A 22817-nucleotide genomic window follows, 5' to 3' on the forward strand; every position below is an offset into this window, starting at 1 on the left:
ATTCCGATGTATTGCCAAAAGGATTCAAGGACTAACAGTACCTGCATGCTATATAGGAAGCATTTTATAGTGCCTTAATGAATCAGCCTGCAATTACCATAGTATTAGTCCACTAAGGGATAGGTGTTCACATTGGGAAAGAACACCCACACACATATAGACGTATAAAAGGGGTTCCTACACACCTGCATGTGCTATGTAAACCCACCAACATCTACACCACAACAAAAATAATTACATCAATACATACTGTCATACCATAACCAATTATTCAACTACTGTACAACATCTGCTGAAACCTTAACATACCTGGACACAGACACACTAACATGGCCCTATGTGAAATAGTTGCTGTTATACAATTGAACAGCTGCTAATGTAACAGGGTTTGTATGAACTAATCCCGTTTCAGAGGGTTGAAAGGTTCGTACACCAGGAAGTGTTACCGAGCACTGATTATCAGCACAGTATGATACACAGTAACACCAAACTAAATATGTCTGGTAAGCACACAGTAAACCCCCTAACATTATATGCATAGCTATTCAGCCTTGAGCTAGTCAAACAACCTGGCCAGACTGAAACATATGCAGAAGTATTAGGTACAGACAAACCCTGCACAAGTAGCAATGTTCTGAAATATAACAGCAGTACCCACATTTAGACCAAATCCTCTAGGCATTACACACAATATATTACTGCTCGTCTCCATACAGCTGTTGCAATAGATTCCAAACAACACTTCTACGCTGTCTTCCTCACAAGTAAGGCAATGCCCAAGTGGAGTACTCAGTTATACTCCACTGTAGCCATGGTACTGGCTAAGGCAGTAGCAGCGCAGCTGATGTGCATGTAAATAGCTACTTAGGAACATCAATTGGTCATCGGGACAGCACACATTACTGATCTGTAACTATAAAAGGTTGCCTTGTCACACATTCAAACCATCTGTATCTACCTGTAGGGACAGTACAAAACACTGAAAGATGAACTGAAAACGAGTATTGTACTAGTCAATAACACCTCTGATTACTAAGACGGTATGTATAACATGTAGTATGTCTATGTATGTAGAACCTGTACTGTAAGAATTACAGTGTAATCAATGCATATAGCGGAAATAGCTATCTTGTAGCGATGTATTTCTGAGCAGTAGTAATGCTTGTAGTATTCTATGTGTGTACTGCTGTAGGTCACACGACAAACTCCGCATACACATCAAGGGATAATATGGGCTTGGAACCCACCAATTTGCTTCCAGCCACTGTCAGTGTCAGAATTGGTCCAACAAGTATGTGCTGTAACAGGGTATAGTATATGTCGATATATTGTAACAGTCGACATATGTATGGGTGTATAAGTAAGATGAACATGTTAAAGGTGGGCTTACTGTGCAAATATGGTGTGCATTGTGGGATACTGTGCCAATAACTGTGTAATGTACAGTATTCTAGGCAGATCTGTATTGTATTCTACATAGCAGTTCTGTTATGTTATGCAAACAGCAATTATGTCTATTGGCAATTACAATACTCAATGACATTTGTATTCGTCTGACAGTTTAGCAGCATGATAGCAAAGATAATTGGAAGAGCCAGGTAAATATCCATGCACATAACACATGTAATATCCACCTCTCTAGTATCGTTTGCAAGCAATAACAGCTGTGCATGTGTACATGTTATGCAAATGTGTAGTGACCCTTGTTACAGGGCTGGACCTCTCTAGTATCGTTTGCAAGCAATAACAGCTGTGCATGTGTACATGTTATGCAAATGTGTAGTGACCCTTGTTACAGGGCTGGACCTCTCTAGTATCATTTGCAAGCAATAACAGCTGTGCATGTGTACATGTTATGCAAATGTGTAGTGACGCTTGTTACAGGGCTGGACCTCTCTAGTATAGTTTGCAAGCAATAACAGCTGTGCATGTGTACATGTTATGCAAATGTGTAGTGACCCTTGTTACAGGGCTGGGCCAAATGGCTATGTGCACACCTACATAGAGTGGATATTGAGAGTACAGACACACTGGTTGAACTACCAGGTTTGTGTAGCCCAACCTCTCATTGCCAAACAAACAGCCGACTGCATATACTGTATGTAGAGTAGTGCACAGCACTGGTAATGAAACAGGTTGCATATCATCTTTAACTCCAGTCTAACATCTGCAGTAGGAGTGTAACATGTAGGAGACAGCTGCCCATGTGTAATAGCCGCTTCATAGGTGATGGCTCACACTATCTGATTATATACTGATCGTGTTGATAGTGGCAGCAGAATCTATTGATACACAACTCTGTTTGGAGAGTGGGTGTCTGTGCCCAACAGAGCTCATGGTCCTGGTGGATATGTGAGTATATACCCAGAGAAGGAAACAGACCTGTAGACACTTGCATCATCTGTAATCAACTAACAGGATGTGATGTGCCCCTCAGAGGAGGATTGCTGCTAAAGGTAGCTCCAATGTTTCCGTAATAGTCAGTGTTGTCACATCCATAACACAAATATTTACATGTGAGCATCACTGTCTAAAACATCTTCATAAGCAATATGTAAACGAAATATAGTACTTGGTACTTGTAGTACTGAATGCTCATACAGGCATGTCCACTAGTCAGCTACTGGTGTTTACTATTGTCAGCTTTGTGTATGTGGCCATCCTGGGGGAATGTAATCTCTATGCCATGTACACTACCAAACCCACCTAACACCACGCCCCACACATTGTTTGGGATGCAGCTACAGGGTAAGCTGGAAGGCAGCCCAGTCTACAGCCATGACTGGACTGGACAGTCATGAGGTGTAGGTTAACATATGCAGCTCATCAACACAACCAACACATACCCTTACCAGAACACATTAAGGACACCCACACACACTACCAGAAATTACACACATTCACAGACGCATATAAGTATCTGGCCAAACAAGTGACCCCCCCCCCAAGCAGGGAGAGACAGACACCGAAATACACAAACTGTATGACATAGTTTGCATAACTGTGCCACACCTCAGAACACGTGACTGGAAACATGCCCAACAGTACTCATTTGTGAATGCAAATTCTAGCACTATGTTACACACCAACCTATACGAGGGCAAAAATACTGTCAGCTGCCTGTCTGCCATGATTAGCCACATACCCATACACTCAGACTACCTTCTGAATTATACACATGGCTCTGGCATATTCCATGTTGTTGTGCAGGACCTATGATGCAGTAGCCTGGACTGCATGGAAACACATGTAGGAACTGTCAGGTCTTGTAGCCCATGCAGGTATGTCCCAAGGCCTGGGTAGCATTCTACCATTGGCCAGAATGATACTGCAGTACAGGGACAAAAGGATTGTATTCCACAATTGTCTAGTGTAGTGGAGCAAGTCAAAGGGTATCCAGTACGTCATCCTGGGATAACATGGTTGACAGACCATGATGCTTTGCCAGACAGGGCCTGCACCTGTCACCTCTGGGAATCTGGATACTGCCTAGGGCTCATGCTTCCCCTACAGTGCCTTCTTTATGCACGGTTCAAGTGAAGGTCCACTGCTGTTACAGGTACAGCCAAGCAATAAACTGCGGGTCTCGCTACACAATGATACATGTCAGAAACACTATATGGACACACATATGTCAATCCCTAACACGGAGAACATATCTGTGCAGTGGCTGAGACATGCTTCAATGCTCCGGAGAGCACACCTGCATGACCATGTTATAACACATACCTCACCTCCTGCCCATTATCCTTTATTGGAACACACAGGCTGCAGGTGTGTCCATATTCCTGAAGGATATGTACACCCCCAAGCTAGTTGCACTTGCATAACTTCAGATGCATTATGCTGAGCAACTACCTTTGTGCCAAAGTGGAATTCAAAATGCATCTTGAGACAGATCACCCACCAGGCCGCGGACTTCCCAACTGTCATAATGTGTTGTAATGGGGAAGATTAGGTCTGAGACAGAACCATAATGGCTACTCTCAACTATTCTATTATGAACTGGGAAGACTTCTCATGTACCAACACCTGCGCTCAATGCATGTTGGATTCCATCGACCCCACTGACCTGGATCACAGTAGTCACACAAACAGGGCTAACAGTATGCTACACATAGTTAGTCTCCAATGCCAATGTTATGTTTCCTAAGAGCAGAGTGGTGATAGTCATGGCATCCATGCAGATGGACAATGCATGTGCAAATGCTGAATCCTACACAAATGAACCTTAAGCAGTCACATATGTGCAGTGATTGTGCCATTGAAACAAAACCAGGATTCAACCCAACACAAACAAGAAGGCAAAATGGTGGTACCATGCTTTAAACTGTACCACAGAAGGTAGTAACTGTTGCAACAGTGAACACACATGAGTGTAGGTGATCCCAGGTCAGCCTCAGTAAGATGCAGATACACCATATACAACCACACAAAGCTACTGTGAAACTAATCAGCCACATATGAGGCCAAGAACAGAGCATTCCATAGCTGTGTCATTAATTGTAACAGCAACGACAGGACCTGCCGTGCTGCACAGCACTATGGCATGGGAAGTACTGCACCTACAGAAATAGCACCCGTTCATCCAGATAGGGTCTTGGAGAACCTAAACCCACTCCCAACTCCCCCCAACAGGTACACTTAGTAATATATCCATGTAGACTACAGGGCCCCTGTACTAACGACTATGCAGGTACAAGCTGCACTCTCTAAAGCCATACACACAGCTTTCATGGGACCTGTCAACATCCCAGGGTGTATCCTACACAAATGTAAGAACAGTCAGCTATCCACATACACATCATGTTCAATCATAGCTCCATGTCAGGCTGTGTACACACCGAATGGTGCACAGCAACAGTCATCACACCCCACAAAGGGGGAGACACCATTGATAATGGGACATAGTGCACAACTACCCTGCTGAGTCTGGTCTGTACCGCCATGAACCGTGATCAACTTATTTGATGTAGTCAGTACAGATGTAGATGACAGTAAGTTTGATTCACACTGCATATCATGACCTTGGCAGGTCGTAGGACACCATCACCCATACTATGTTCCAGCTACACTCAGTAAACTAGGTGTATATTCCTATGTCACAGGAGTGGTTGGCAACTGGACTGCTGGCAGAACCAACATTACAGAAGGTGTCTGATTAATGCATGCACATCAAACCAGTGCCAGCCACAGTAATACAGGGGTCATTCCTGGTACTCCCCCTCTTTGTTATCTATACCACAAAGACTAACACAGAAGGCATCAGCCTATTGATGTTTGCAAATGACTATGAACTAGGAGTAATAGTCGACTCAATGTGTGCTGCTTTCAACATACAGAAGGGCCTTAGTGTGTCAGATGTGTGGTGTGTGATGTATGGCCACAATCTGACAGCTACGTATTGCATTTTCATCCCCTATGTTACAAACCCTGTACCAATTAACTACCACCTAGGCAGCGATCAACATAATGGCAACTGTGTGTATGGGATGCAGCTGAACAGTACTTTCTTTTGATAGTTACTTCATCACACCAGACAGGTAGTTGTATGTGGCACCCCTAATCATGACAGGGTGCCATCCAGGAATATAGAGATAATTGCTCAGCCATACTCAACACCCATGTGACCCATAATACATCACATATTTCCTTTAAGGGTTATTGCCCATGTGTAGATGGCCTATAATGCCCTTCCCAATCCCTAGCTGCACTATGTAGCATGCAGCCTACCCTGAATAAAGCCATATCCAACCCAGAGGTGTTGGACATGCTACACTTAACACATCCTGATCCCAAATAAACACATACTTCATGGACATCCACCTTTCTAATACAAGGATCACAACATGCCTGACAGAACTCTGTCCCATACACTTAACATACTCTTGCCATACTATGCATCCCTGTCCAGCGAAGCTGCACATCGCCCCTCTCTGTGACATGGTGTGATGACCGCATGCCAAATATATCAGTAACCCTGTGGATCAGTTCTGTGGCACTGCTTGAACTGGCCACTGAAACTTACCTGTCTGTTGCCTACAGCTAGGTAACCCGTCTGCCTAGGCTCATAAATGGCCCAGGACATACAGCCTACTAGATCACTATGACCATACATGCTATAGTTGATATCCAACCCTCTAAATACCATCAGGCTAGCTATTGTCCCATGTGTTACACGTGTGCAACACAGGCAATACATGGCAGGATGCTACACTGCTGTACAGTGCCATGTAGATGTATATGGCAAAACACATACATGCTTGCAAGTCTGCAGGGTCACAGGTCATGTCCCTAACAGCTATGTATGACTATATATGTAACATATACACAGCATTAAGGTCGACTGCATTCATGTGAACACATCCAGGCATGTTCTGATTGGTAAAGTCACCAGTATAGGCAAATAGACATGCCCACGTCAAGACAACATCCACATGGTGTATGAGCAATGTCATCACATGACACACATATATGGTGATGACATCACATCACCAGTAAGTGTCAAATGTGTGTGACTTATACATGTCAGTGGTTTTAGTGTCATGTATAATTGCAAAACGTATTTGTAATCTTAATAAAGGTGACAGACATGTATGTTCAGCTGTACTGTTGTACTTCTTTGTGAGTTACTGTGACCTGTCTCCATCATTATGTCTTCCAGGTATGCCACAAAGCAGACTGTCAGTGTACAGATGCTTAAAGGATGAGGTCCTCATCCAATACCTCCTCGACAACCACACAATGCTCTTCAGCCATGTGTCACAAGATGCACAGCAGCAGGATGCCCTGTGGGAGGAACTCTGCAGGAGGTTAAATGATGTTGGCAGTCACAATCGCACCTATCAGCAGGTGCGCTGACACTGCATTGACCTCATAAGATGGGCGAAACAGCGTTCTAATGCAATCGCCAGGAAACAAGGTGCCACAGGTGGGGGGGGGGGCACTCACCCAGCCCCCACTCACACGTACAGAGGAGCTACTGGCCAACCTGGAGACACCTGCAGACCTCCATCCACAAGCTTTAGCTGGTATTGCGGAGGTGGGTGTCTCTCAATCACTGAGCCTGGAGTTACCTGCTAAGTCACTACGGCACTTAAAACACAATTATATTTCACATAGTTACATGAGTTACTGTACAATATGTAATGTAACATCATATGCAAGGCATGTATGCACACATGCCACATACTATAGTCCGCTACTCTATGTATGCACAGATGTGCATACTCCATAGTATAGTGTATTGTACTGGCTTATGTGCTAACATGGACACTGCACCCTGTAGCTATCACACAGGTGTGGATACTGATCTTACTGCTGTGACACTCCTGTTTAGGTACCTCTGGCGTTTTGCAGCGACAGCAGCCTGTGTCAGGTGAGATTGTTATTATTTACCAGTCTTAATAATGCACGGAACATATTAATTGCATGCTATCTGCCATAACACACGTACACATAATGTATGGTGGTCCTGTAAATGGACACTGGTCAGACCTGCAATGCATCACAGTATTTACCTATGTGAAACAATTGAGGACTATATGAAACACCTACACTAAACCTTCCAAACTGTTAATGCCAGATGTGTGGACAACAGTGAATACAATGGTGGAGGTGTATTCCACTGTAGGGACAAGTACTACCTATCAGCATTACACATGCTGGGAATATGAACAGTACTGTACGGAAAGCATGTGTGTGAACACACTCTAAATCTGTTGGAGTTGGAGTATGACCGGCCCACAGGATACGCCCTTGTGGAGTATACCCTTGCTATGAATGTCACACAATGTCATGTGCTATCTGACATGTCCATGACATGTAGTGGGCTGACTGCAACACTGCTCAGCTATCCTGTAAAACATGTCTCACATCCCATACATACCACCCTTTGTCTGCATAACCCTGTCCTCAGTGGAGCATATGACATCTATGGGTGTATGTCATATGGAATAACACTGACATGTGAAATAAGATGGCCATCACAACCATTGGACAGAACATGTGCACACATGGCCATGGAGGATGGCAGAGACATGAAGCAACACACAGTAGAAGTGATGTACATGTGTGTACACCCTGTTGTACATTGGCTCGACACGATACAACTATGGTCGTTGTGTAATGGTGATATTGCAGATGTGAAACACTAAACATCATATAGGCCTGTGCACAGCTGTGTAGGCATAACATGAAACCACCACATAACATGTCTTGAACATCTTGAGTGTGTCACGACATGGAAGCATTCACCTATACAGTATCCAAATACATACATGTGTTGCACAACATACACATACAACCACATCAAGCCACAGATACAGTACATTCACCTTGCTGGTGTCAGACATCACTGTCATGCCTGCTCCTCATGTGTGTGAGGTACACAGATGGCATGTGGGACATAGAGTACTGCTAAGTTAGCCATGTGTGGACACAGTTGCCAGGCATCAGTAATATGGTTGCAGATGTGCAGGGGTGTCATCCGTATACCCTTCTGTGACCTGTGTCACACATTCCACATTAGGGTTTAATATGTATACACCTCAGTGACGTGGGTCACATTCCACATTAGATATGTATTGTATGTGAACATAGTCATGGCAATGAACTGTTTCAGTAGCTCACACTGTATAGCAATTGTGAAGCCACATGATGCCCTGCAATGGCTATGCTCATCATCTCAATGTGCAGTATGTCCCGCCATATGTGTAAGGTGGACAGACAACATTGCATCAGCTGAAGGCCCATGTTAGTATAACATGTCCCTGCATTGGGACACCATTATCGTACTGTAGATTGGAAAGGACACCATTGTGTTACACATGTATGCATGTCATTCAACATGTCAGCAGAAGACATGTCATACTACATGTGATCGGCAAGGTCATACTCCACACAGCAGGCCGGTGTACTGTAAACCTGTACTGGTCTGTGGCACCATTGCAAAGTAGGGACAGCCATGTCAAACATGTGTGTACAGCCACACGCACAATGTCTAGACTCAGCTCAGGGGTAGGCGGAATAATGTTGAACACACATGCACTGCTTTGGGGAAGATATGCAAGCTATGGCTCAGGCAAACATAGTACGCAGTCGACATACCCTACTGCTCATGTTCTCACACATAGGGGTGGTGGCCAACACAAAGCATCAGTGGCAGATGAACAAAGGTCAGCGATGGTCTGTTAACATGTGGTGTATGTTGCATTTACCATGGCAGTGTGGTGCAATGGTGCAAAGTGCATGCATTGTGTTGCAGGTATGGGGCATAGACTACTAACACAAAAGGTGCAATACAGGTATGTATGCTAATCACCACTGTAATTGTGTAAGGTGCATGCCGTCTGCTATAACACATGCATGCTGTTGTCTGCAACTCAGGGATGTATGATAACTACCACTATAATTTTCTAAGCTGAAACTATAATTGTCTAAGCTGAATGGCATCTGCCATATCACCTGCATGTAGCATGCGTGTCTGTGTGTGTCTATCTGTCTGTGTCTGTCTGGTATAACTTGCAAAGTACAGTTCTTGTCTTCTCTCACAGGTGTTGATGTAGGTGCGTTGCCCTCCTGCAGTCCACCTGATGTTAGTGTCCCCACAAACTCTAGCAGTGATGATGATAGTATGATTGAGGCACAGGCAGGGTTGTCAGGGGGCTAAATCTGTGCCATTGGTTGCCATTCCACTTATCTCCCCCTCATCCTCACACACAGTTCCCCTGCCTGCACATACCCCATCACCATTGGCCATAGAGGAAGGACAGTTGGCGGGTGGTAGCATGGAACAGGGAAGTGTGGAGACTATGGAAGGTGTGCCTGCACACCATGATCCCAGTCAACAGACTGGTGATGTCCCACACAGGCATGTGCTCAGCGCTGCTCGTAGGAGGACCACTGGCCAACATGCCCCTGCGAGACAAACCACATCAGCTGGAGTCACCAGACATATGTTTTGGGCTGTAATGGAGGCACAGGCACATGCTGAATGGCACAACAGAGAAGATCTGAGGATTCAGAGGGCTGCTGTCCGTTCATTAACTGACAACATCCAGGCACTTGCAAATGCTCACCATCATCTTGCAGATGTTTTGAATAGACGATTGGGTAACATGGTGGGAGTCCTTGACAGTGGCATGTCAATCCTCGAGCATGGAATGTCTGTGATGGAACATCTGGTGGGAGTGAGGCATTGGGCACGTGGACGTAGGTCAGCTACATCACCTGTTGAAGGTCTACGTGAACATGCTACTGCACATGTCCACTCCCATAGTGGTGGTAGCAGCAGCAGTGCAGTTGGTGCTGTGCAGTCCACACCAGGACACAGCAGTCCACGTGCACGTGGTCCTGGACAGTACCAACAGGGATACGGTTCCAGTGGACATGTGTCATCAGACAGTACCCAATCTGGACCTCTGCCTGGTAGTGCCCGTGCAACCCCTGACAGGCGCAGGTCACGTGGCCATAAACCGTGAACTGTGACACCTGCCTTGTACAGTCTGCAGCTGTCAATAATACCCCTGTGTAGGCCAGCCACATGCCAGGCCTGTGTGCATGCATACACACACACTGGAAACAAATGTAGGGCACCTCAACACACACACACATAACATCCACACACGCCCAATGATATCACAGGCCCTAACATACACACATGATGTCATCCAATGGCGCAGCCTAGGCCTCTGGCAAACATTATCACCCTGTGCATATGATGATGCCTGTGCCGCATCCCTGTCATCCACACCATCGGTGCAGGGTCATGTTCATATGGTCTGATGCACAGGGTGAACATACTAGGTAGACAATTGTAGATTAATATTGTTGAATACTGTTGACAGACAGCAGACATACTATGTATTACAGTTTTAGAATGCATTTTGTACGTTTGACAGTATGTATCATGTGTAACAACACTAACAGCATGTTGATCTTGACATTCTGCCTTCCTCTTTCAGGTGTAGTTGCATGTGCGGATGTCGGTGTTTGTGGTTAGTGTCCCATATGTACATGTTGACTACCCACAGTTCAGTATGACAATACCTGCATGCACTTTGTAGCTTCCACATCACAGTTACATTCTCCCATGTTTAAATTATGTTTACTATTCTAATGATCCAAGAGCATGATAGCTGTGTAGTAAGCTACTGTGCTCAGAGCCATCACATCCATAGTGGGTGACATCACAGGTATAGTTAGCTACCTGGAGTATGGAGGAGGTAAAAGAGTGGTATGCCGGATGACAAGGGTAAAGGCCAGTGGAAATAGTGTCATCTCATTGGGAAGCAGTAATACCCACTGCCATGACAGCATGCAAACACAGACACACCCACACACTCAGGGATTCACAACCACAGTAACATACACTCTGACGCGCGCGCGCACACACACACACACACACACACACACACACACACACACACACACACACACACAGTTGCCAGTGTTCGGGTGAGAACCCATGCCTATGTGCATATCATCATTATAGTACTATGCAATTACAAGACACACCACAGAGATTACACATGTACAGGTAGTTGGAATGGCCTATGATCGAGGACATCAACAGGGATACTACAGTGCAGTGAGTGTATGTAGGGAGGGGGGGGTCCATCAGTAGGCTATGTAACAACAGGTCAAACCCCAGGGTGTGCATGTTAACAGGCAGTTAGAATGCCCATCTACGACTGATGATATCAACAGGGATGCTAGATTGCATTGAGTGGATGGGGGAGGAGGCATTAACATTTCACTATGGTAAAATACAGCCACACTCCAGGGACCAGACAGCCATACATATATATATATATATATATATATATATATATATATATATATATAGATATATACACACACACACACACACACACACACACACACACACACACACACACACACACACACACACACACACTGTGGCATTCACAAAGATATACACCTATGTCACACACATACAGTCACTTTAAATGTGTAAGGTTTAACCACCTGCCTATGCCTTTCTTTCTACACTTCACTCTGTCATTGTGTCAACAACAGTGTTCAGGAGAGTGATAACATGTGGGACGTATTCCCAACCATACGTGACATGTATGGACACACACACCCACACATGCCAGTACTGTGAATCAAACACCTGCCTCTCTCATGACAGGTAATACAGAAGTACAGCACTATTGCATCTGGTACAAAGCTTACTTACTCTTTCCTTTGCCAACTGTGCTGATATATGCACAATATATGCACAGGGGAGGTATTACTGTTATAGGTGTAATGAGGTTTGCCTTTAGTGTCACCCTTACAGCATTCCACATTGTTCGTCTTCCACTTCAATTAAAAAAAAAATGACCTTAGCAGTTACACAGGTTATTGTAGGACTGGTTGTAACACACCAGTGAGCTGTCCTCAGTAATCATTCATCTGCAAAGAAGCCCCACCACTTAGTAGTCATGTCCAAACATATGTCCATACCTCATGTACGTTTTACTGTACTTAGAGCACATCACCATAAACAGTTGGCAATGTTGAGGCTGTATTGCAACAGCATGATGTACTAAGACAACAGTCACCTTCAGACTTCAGACACTGCACACACACATGGAATCTACACAAACATGAATATATGTACACATATGCGGTCTACATCAGTAAGTGCACTAGCAGGTCAAGAGGATACATTCCACACCTTCCCCACTCCATGTGTGAAACATAGCCAAGCATTACACCATAATGGATGTTGTATTCATGTACTGGTAGGACACGACCACCTTCACCGAGTAGGCAAGTGTACATATATGACAACAGCACATATCAGCGAGACACAGACAGCATTATTCCATGTCATGCTCCTACAAACTGTTACTTGACAGTGCCACGGTGAAGCCAGGGCACTGTAATGGTCAACAGTGAGCACATCATATTTGCCACACACACCTCATATTTACTGGAAGAGTATCAGCAATGTGCTTTGTTAGAGCTAGGCGGTACACTCATTCAAGCATGTGCGAGGTCTGTGGCTTGTAAACATCTCACCCCAGCATGTACTGGCTATTGTGGTACTAAGGCCAATGTCCAGACAGCACACAGCATGCATGGCTTGCAATTGTTGACATGGGGTATATGTAGGAGCTGTGGCCACACATGGCTGTACATGTCATGAACATATCACGTGTGACTACTCAGGAACATACAGAGCAGAGCTGGATTTCCCTGAGTCTGTCAATACCGGCCTTGTGTAGGTCCTATGGTCCTGTTATTTGGGTATGTTTGTAGGCATTGCATTAGGTGGACATGTCTAAAGACATACATGCCACATGGGGTGTTGTATGATATGTGTCATGGGTGACCAGTAGAGAGGGAATATTACCTCTGTTAACATAAATATCAAACCTTATATACTGTTAGCATGCTATCTGCCATGTGCAGGAGTGTAATGATTGTGGCCACCTGTATGTAGAAAGGATAACAAAAGCTATGGTAATGGCATTTATGTTGTATGAGTGTGGGATGTACATATCCAGGGCAGGTACAGTTAGGTCATATCCAACCATGAGGGTGTTGTTTACTGGTGTACAGCAACAGTCGACCGTGAGCTGATTACAAACAGTGGTATTATTGCATTGCATAACACATTATGAAGCTGTGTCTGTACATGGGTACTTTGTATAGTTGATGTAGGCCTAGGTACAGTTATGGATGTGTGTTGGTAGTCTGGGGACAAGGTGGTGAATGTATATGAGGATACAACCTAGAATATAATATCTGCCACTGTCACCTGTACCTGACTCATCTGTGGTGCGTTATGTCAGAGTAGTGGTCTTTACATGTGAGTAGCCTTAATGAATATGTGTACACCACCACCTGGAATGGTCCATGTCACTGTTATGGCCTACATGTCTGGATCTGAGTTATATGGTGGTAGTGCAATTGTGCACTACATAGCCTTCAGCCAGGTGTTCCTCACTGCACAGATGTCAGTATTCCCCATTGTAGGTTCTACATTGAGCAAATGGATTACAAAAGCCACACATCTAGCACTGGTTAGCATAAACATCCAATGCAATTGTCTTGTAGGTGTCAGGGTGTTACTTCTGGGTGTAGGACATCTGCCTTGGAATGTGGCAATATAGGTAAATGTGACCTAGGTATTATCCACACACACACGTGAAACATGGATGCATGTGCTCTGTGTTGAAGGCTCGTCGTTTCAGTCATGACAGCCCGGAATGACAGACACTGGACAACCTCATAATATCAGCAAGACATTGGCTCATTATTTTGGTCTAGCAGTTTCCACTAGTACCATGACATCACTGCGAGTTGCATCAATGTGCTTGGTAGCAAATGCCTCATGTAAGGTGACGGACAGCAGCAGAACTTGTGTGTATGACCAATGTGAGATATACTTAGGGTAGCAGTCCTGCTAATAATGACAACTACTAACACAGTCGGGAGAGTTCATCTTGACACCTGCACCTCAGTACCATTACACAAGGTGGCTCACAAATTATGCTTGCACATGCCACTGTTCCACATATAATGCCACTGTCCAACAAGCCCTTTGTTATTAAGTGTATGAGCATGCCCAGTATAACCTTGTGTAGTTATAGTCATAGTGCATCCCAAACGGCCCTGTGCTACAAAGTTTATGAGCATGCCCACTGTAACCCTGTATAGTGACAGTAGTTGTCCATTCCACAGATGGCCAAACTCCAGTTCAGGTTCCTGTTGTGCTACAACTATACCTCTCAGGCCTACCTGCATATCATGTGTCTTGTTTGTGCATACAGGTTGTAATGGACACCTACTTTAAATAAATAGGTTTACAGCTATGTACTTCGTGACTGTCCGTCTTTCTGCTGTTGACCTCAATCTTAGATGGGCAGTCTGACTGCCTTAGAATGTGTAATCTCTGTGGTGCGTCTCGTAACTGCGTAGTACTGTAATAGTGATCTGTAGATAGGCAGGAATTCTGATCCCACCACTGGCACCTGTCTGCGTGTGTTTGTGTGTGTGACAGCAAATGCCTGAGTGTGTGTGTCAGCAAATGGCTGAGTGTGGTTGTGTGTGTATATTTGTGTCTGCATCCTGTCATGACAGCGGGTTTTGCTGCATTCCAAAGAGATACCTCCTTTTGCATTGGCCTTTATCCTTGTCAACTGCTAAACCTCTCTCTTCCCCCCTCCCCACTGCAAGTAATCGGTCCTGTGATGTCACCCAGCTCAGAAGTGGAATCAGAGTAAGTGTAATTGTATGTGTTCTGTGGCTCATACCCAAACTGCATACCACTGTACTAGTTACCTTTACATAGGCAAGATGTGTATGCACAATACTGGCAAGTGTGTGCGTGTCACTACCTTGTAGCCAGGCATACACATGTGTAATGTCTTTTAGCACACCATGGTAGCCATCTGTGGTGACCGGTGTCTACAACATATTACATAGTTAGGAATGGTAAAGAATACACAGTCAAGCACGACTACAGTTGGGTATGTGATTTTCCTGTACCACTGTCGAGCAATGGTCGCTGGGGTGTAGGTCCATACCCATCATTCCCCCACCCTAACTCCACAATCCCCAGGGTAGATTACATTAGCCATCATTCCCCAGCCCAAACTCCACATGCACAACAACCATCCCTTCTTTGGTGAACTGCTTAAGATTTAAATGTTATAACACAAGAGATGACTCTGTTTTGTGTACAGGTCAGTTCCTTTGGAACCCTTCTGTGTCACAAAGGGTGTTCAGACGTATATATATATATATATATATATATATATATATATATATATAGCTATGGCTGTGTCTGTGTATATGCATATATATATATATATGTGTGTGTGTGTATGGATTCCATACATTTGGTCGAATTACACTTAGTCGAAAATGATACCAGGCATTGCACTTCACTGAAAGCTCACTTGGTCGAAGTTCATTTGGTCGAAAATGGAATATAGCCCCTGCTCCACGGCAGTGCAACCCTGGATTAATTTTAATGTATTCACTATTATAAGAAGTTATATCCATTAGAAATGCATTGATATATATATCTTTAGTAAAAACTATTGGCATAATGTGGGGGGCTATGCCCCCCACACTCCCCCTTATTTAATATTCTCACTCCATATTTGACCAAGTGAGCTTTCAGTCAAGTGAGTTTTCAGTGAAGTGAAATGCCTGGAATAATTTTCGACTAAGTGTAATTTGACTAAATGTATGGAATCCGTGTGTACACATCCCGTAGGTATATATATATATATATATATATATATATATATATATATATATATATACACATATATCTTTTTTTTATTTTTTTTTTTATTTTACATTTGTTGACCAGGCTAGTCTAGCTGGATACATGTCCTTTTTCAGTAGAGGCCCGGGGAGATAAGCTCCAAGACATGGTCTAAATACAATAGTACAAGTTCAAACAACACAGAAAAAATATCAATATACTAATAAAAATAGCGACTTTCAAAAAGGAAATAATCATTAACAATGGTATTAAGTAATTAACGGTACAGAGTTTGTAACAGGATATATTATTGAGGACAAAAATCATAAAACAGTGAAATTTCAGATATGGAGACATAAGAGGTAAACAAAGGAAGTTAGGTGAGTAGTAATGTAGCAAAGGAGTTACTTAAGAAGAGAAAGTAAAAAGAGGATATAAAAAAAGAAAAGGGGTAGATAAGAAAAATATGGTAAGATGGAAAAAAGTAGCAGAGGCTAGTAAGCGCTGGATAGGTTAGACAAATTGGTAACCAGAAACAAGGCAAATAAAACCAAATAAAACACAGGGCACTGCTCCGATACAATGAAGGCTGTCTTTTGGCACTCCAGGATCTGCACGGTCCAAAAAATCAAAGTCCAAGGGTAGTTTGATAAAAACTATTTTAATAGAAAAACATGCCACAAATGGCTACTAAAATATAAAAGTAAGCCGTGTATAATACATAAACGTTTACTGATTGAGCGCTTTCATCTCCATCAGAATCAACATACCAACATGAAAATCAGTCTTTATACATTATTTCAAACAAAATCATTGGCTGGCAATAAATTACTTAATTGATAATTATGATTTAAAGGTCAAGTATATAAAAAAGGAAGAAACAGTAAAACCAGTGGGTTGAAATACAGAGATTTAAAACAAGTTATTTGAAGCAACATTTTTCTGAGCTGTCTTTTAAATTAAGGCATAAGTTCTCAGACCAAATATAAATATAAACCCTAAAAGGCAGTACATATAATCATTCATATTCATAAATAAATATATAATGAATATATAAATATATAAAACATATATATACAAATAAATATATATAAATACATATATATTTAAATAAATATAAATAAAAACTATCCAAATAGTAAAAAATATTGTATAGTGTATATATATATATATATATATATATATAATAAAATACGAATATGATGCAAAAAAAGGTGTCTTCAAATTGAAAATTAATACATGAAATATATACTGAATAAAATTTTTTTATATATTTCTTACATACATTAATTCATGGGAATATAAAAATACTCATATTATTACCAAATTATTTGTAAATACTATTGTTCCCATGCCTCTTTGGGTCAGCTGCAAGGAGTTTTAATGCCGGGGTAATAGAAATGTGGTCATTGAGACCCTTGCCACAGCATGCATCGAATCTCAGTTGCCAAATCATCTCTCTAAATTCCAGCTGCGTCTCCCAAGAGAGATGATTTGGCAACTGAGACTCGATGCATGTTGTGGCAAGGGTCTCAATGACCACATTTCTATTACGCCGGCATTGAAAAATGTTGCTTCAAATAACTTGTTTTAAATCGCTGTATTTCAACCCACTGGTTTTACTGTTTCTTCCTTTTTTATATACTTAACCTTTAAATCATAATTATCAATTAAGTAATTTATTGCCAGCCAATGATTTTGTTTGAAATAATGTATAAAGACTGATTTTCATGTTGGTATATTGATTCTGAAGAAGTCTCCGGATGGAGATGAAAGCGCTCAATCAGTGAACGTTTATGTATTATACACAGTTTACTTTTATGTTTTAGTAGCCATTTGTGGCATGCTTTTCTATTAAAATAGTTTTTTATCAGGCTACCCTTGTACTTTGATTTTCTGGACCGTGTAGGTCCTGGAGTGCCAAAAGACAGCCTTCATTGTATTGGAGCAGTGCCCTGTGTTTTATTAGGTTAGACAAATTAGTAGAGGTAGATGACTAGTCTGGTTTTCAACAGGGGCATAGCCAGTGAGTTTTGAGGAGAAGTTTAAGTCTATTTTTAAAGAGAGATAATGAGGTGAGTGAGGAGAGGTCACAAGGGAGAAGATTCCAGGATTTACCTACAGAATTAGAGAAAAGGGAATCTCCAGCTCAGCTTCAGATTTGTATAGGGGGTGATTAGGGTAGATAAACTTGGAGTATTAGAAGGTTTATAAAGAATGTTGTGGGCAAGGGTGAGTTGGTGAAATTTAATCAGGTGTTGTAGTTCTAACCATCCTAGCTGTTTTAGGTTAATGCAATGATGGGTTCGGAATGGGTTGCCTGTAGCAAATCGTGCTATGTTATTATAAGCCATTTCCAATTTGTTGAGGTTATTCTTGGAGATATTAGTAAAAATGGGATAGGCATAAAGGAGTATAGAGATCAAATGTGTGTGGGCAATAGTAGTTTTAGCAGTGGGGGAAAGGAAGGGTTTTATCCTATAGAGGGTACCAATTTTTTTATTAACAGTCTTTATGGTATTATTTATGTGGATGTCAAAGCTCAGATTATTGTCGATGGTGACACCGAGTAGTTTGGTGGTAGAGTCAGGAGATATAATAGTATCATTGGTAGATGTTACTAAGAATTGGAGAGGGGAGGACTTATGTGTAGGCATGAAGAGGAGAAGTTTGTTTTTTTTAGGGTGCAAGAGGAGGCAATGCTGAGAGAACCATTGTTCAACTAAGTTGAATACTTTTTGGGTGAGAGCATGAAGGTCATGGGATTATCATAGGTTCATAGGTTGGTACTAGGCTATCAGCCCTAGGGCCTATACAAGCCTAGCCATAACAATTCCCTGGCTATTTCTTCCCACATTATTTACTTTCCTGGACCCCTGTCTAGCAGGGCGACTGATGTGATCCCTGGGGTGAATTTCCTTTCTCCCATCCAATCGTCAAGGTTCCTCTTGAAGAGGTCCAAAGAGGCACTCAGCTTGACATGTATGGGCAATCTATTCCAGAGTCTGGGGAGTCTCTGGGTCAGGAACCTATCCCTCCAACATGTTTTGTTTATTGTGATGACAAGGTTTAGATCCCTGGAGCGTGTAGCTCTGAGGGATTGGGATTTCTTTAAGTGTAGCATGTCCAACAGCTCTGGGTTTGACATGGCCTTGTATGTTAAGCAGAGATCGCCTCTGAGTAGACGATATGCGACAGAGTATAGCTGGAGTTTTTTAAGGTGGTCAGTGTAGGGCATCTGCTTTAGGCCTGTGATACTTTTAGTGAGGTATTTCTGAGGCCTTTCCAGTTGTTGCAGATGTCTTGAGAGGTACATACGAAATGGGGCGTTGTATTCTATAATGGGTCTAATGAGTGATGAGTACAGTGGGACAATGGATGATGTAGCTGAACATAATAGTGTTGAGTCATCAGCATATTCTATGCAGATGGCTTGTGGGATAGCTAGATGAAGGTCATTAATAAATATAGAGAAGAGAAGAGGTCCAAGTATGGACCCCTGAGGGACTCCTAAGGTAACAGGTAGAAGGGTGGATAAAGTGTTTTGCCAAAGTACTGCTTGATGTAAGTTGTCAAGGTAAGACTGGAACAATTTTATGGAAAGTGGGTCTAATGACAGAGATTTCAGGATGTGTAAGAGAATTTGGTGGTTTACCATGTTGAATGCTTTGGGCAGGTCGATGAATAGAGCAGAAGAAAGGTTATTCAGGTTTCAGTGCCTGTTAATATAGTCAGTAAAAGACAAGAGGGCAGTAGTAGTGCTGTGCAAGGGTCTGAAACCATGTTGACAGTTGGAAAGTAAGTTATTTTCAATTAGATGGTGGAGTAGTTGCTTATGGATACATTTCTCCATAATTTTAGCTAGGGGAGAAAGTAGGGCAATGGGGCGATAGTTTGATATTTCTGTGGAATGTCCTCCTTTATGTAGGGGGATTATATGGGAGACTTTCCATAAGGTGGGGATGTAACCTTCAGTAATTGATCTATTGATCAATATGGAAATAGGATAGGTTATGGCCTTGGATGATATCTGTAGATATTCAGAAGGCAGTAGGTCTGCAGAAGGAGAGCATGGTTTCAGTTTATTCAAAAGGGTTTGAATAAATGAGGTTGTAACAGGTTTGAAATGAAAAGGGGGCGGTGGGGTTGAGGAGTATGAGGGTATTTTGAAGGTATTAGGTGATAGTTGACTGGCTAGTAATTGGATAGTATCTGTAAAAAAGGTATTGAAGGTATTAGCTGTATGGATTGGATTATTCAGGTCTGTATTTTGAGGGTTTGGTGTAGTAGATTGGCCTAGGTGGAGTAATTGCTTGATACTGGCCCAGAATTTCTGTGGGTTGTTGTGATTAGGTTGCTGATATTGTAAGTAGTAGTAGTTTTGTTGGTATTGTAAGTAGTAGTTTTGTTTATCAGAGAGTATGGCCTTTTTAGTGTCATTTCTTAGCTGTCTAAATGTTAGTTGGTCAGTGGTGTTTTTTGTCATTCTCCATTTGGCCCAGTATTTATTTCTGATGTGAATTTTGTGTTTGGTTTCACTGGAAAGCCATAGGGCAGGCTTGGCCTTAATTCTTATAGATCTGATTGAAGCATGGTGATTAAGAATGGCAAGGAAGGTAGAGTTAAAGAAGTTAACGGCTTCATCTAAAGGAAATGTTTTAAGGAAGCCCAGTTGCAAGCTCTAAGTTCAATGTTGAATAGATCAAGGTTAAATTTCTTTTTGGATCTAATATGTCTGGTAGGGGTGTTGACTTTATGTCTAATGATATAGGTGAGTGAGTGGTCACTGATGTCATCAGGGAGGGTTCCAGAGTCATAGTAGTGAGTATGATTGTTAGTGAGAATCCAATCTAGCGTGTTAGCTTTCTTGTTAGATTTATTTATTCTGGTGGGGGAGGTAATGGTCTGGGAGAAACCATATAGGTTTATGTGAGTGGTAGGGAGGCTACTACAATAGGTATTCCAGTCTAAATTCATATCGCCTAGGATAATGGTTTCTTGAGGCAGGTGTTGGGATAGCCAGCAGAGGATATTTTCCAATGTGGCTATGTTATTTCCGGGGGGCAGATATTAGAATTGTTAAGTTCAAGTTTAGCAATGAGAATTTCTGTTTTGGAGTCCAGAGGTATGTTACAATTGTAAGTGGTTAATTGAAAGCCTGATTTGAATAGAATAGCCACACCACCACCTTTCTTAGCTACTCTGTCAAGCCTTAGGATATTATATCCAGGTGGGATAATTTCATTATCTTTGATGGCAGGTTTTAGCCATGTTTCATTTAGGCAAATAATGTCAAAGATGTACACTTCTAGGAGAGCATGGAGTTGAGTTATTTTGTTGTTAATGCTATGTATGTTAAGATGAGCTAGTAGGAGTGAGTTAGAAGGTCTTGCAAGGGGAGAATTGATAGATTGATTAAGATAATGAAGAGTGATAGGGGTTGCAGTTGGACCTGGGTTAGGATGAATATCACCATCCTTTACTGTGAGAAGTTGTAGTAGATGGCTTGGGATATGGAGTTTGCTGTAGAGAAATAACAAGTCTTTTGAAATATTGTGTATTATATTTAATGTGTAGTTTTCTATGATACTTTGATAGTAGGTAGCTAGGTGAGTATGTTATGTTTGCATGGTTATATAGGTGTGTTATGGACTGGGAGTTGGTTTGTTGTTTGGGGTAGTTAGTTTGTGGATATAATGGGTGCTCATATGAGGAGAGAAAATATGTAAAGGTTAGTAATGGTAGTAGTAAAAGAATGAAGCAGAGTCGAAATTGAAAAGGGATAGTTGAATAGGCCATTTGGAAAGATTAGTTATATGTTGTGAATAGGTAGGGTGGGAAGTGAAAAGGGTGGGAGTGTGTAGTAATAGGAGGGTGTGGTGAGTAAAGAGGGGAGTGGTTAGAGATGGGAAATGAAAGAGAAACTGGCCAATGGGAAATGTGAACCGGGTAGTGGGAAGAGGAAGAGGTGTGGTTAGGAAGTATAAGAGTAGGACCCCTGGGGGTGGGTGAGAATTGGGGGTAGGGAAGGGAGCGGAGTGAGCCCTCAGGGCGAACGGAGCAGGTAGAGACAAGAGAGGACAGAATGTTGAGAAAAAACAATCAGTAAAAGAGCATATGCTGTAAGGTAGAGTAGTAAAAGTGGTAAGTAAAGAGAAATAGGGTATAAGTGGGATAAGTAGAGGGGGGGTTAGTCAGTAAAATATAATAATAGCAGGATTAAGTGGAGTGTACTAGAGTAGTCACAGAGAAGAAGTGGAGAATAATAAACCAGAAGCTTGGGCCAGAGGATAAAAAAAAGATAAATAGTTGAGGAAGCAGGCAAGCTGAGAGGGGAGAAAAAAACTGAGAGAGGGCGCCACCTAGTGGTAGAACTCTAAAACTACAGTGGAGATTCTGACAGGACAGGCCATGGATAAAAGTTAATGGGCTAGAAGTAAGGTACAGGGTTTGTACGGAGGAAAGGTACACAATCTAAATGGGAAAGGCTGCTGGCTATCCTGGCTTAAAGCGACCTATTAGTCACCATCAATCAGTTGTAGCAATACTAGGCTGTACTAGTAGGTTTAGGATAACA

The 22817-nt window shown here is 42.4% G+C and overlaps 1 protein-coding gene across 1 annotated transcript in view; it reads right to left on the minus strand.

Annotated features, from left to right (window-relative positions):
* Positions 1-22817, minus strand: part of TERT (telomerase reverse transcriptase) — a 1470615-nt gene that overhangs the window by 304345 nt on the left and 1143453 nt on the right. The gene's annotated exons all lie outside the window — the stretch shown is intronic.

This window comes from Protopterus annectens, chromosome 3.part0, assembly GCF_019279795.1.
Source record: "Protopterus annectens isolate FY-2018-M chromosome 3.part0, PAN1.0, whole genome shotgun sequence".
Classification (NCBI taxonomy): domain Eukaryota; kingdom Metazoa; phylum Chordata; order Ceratodontiformes; family Protopteridae; genus Protopterus; species Protopterus annectens.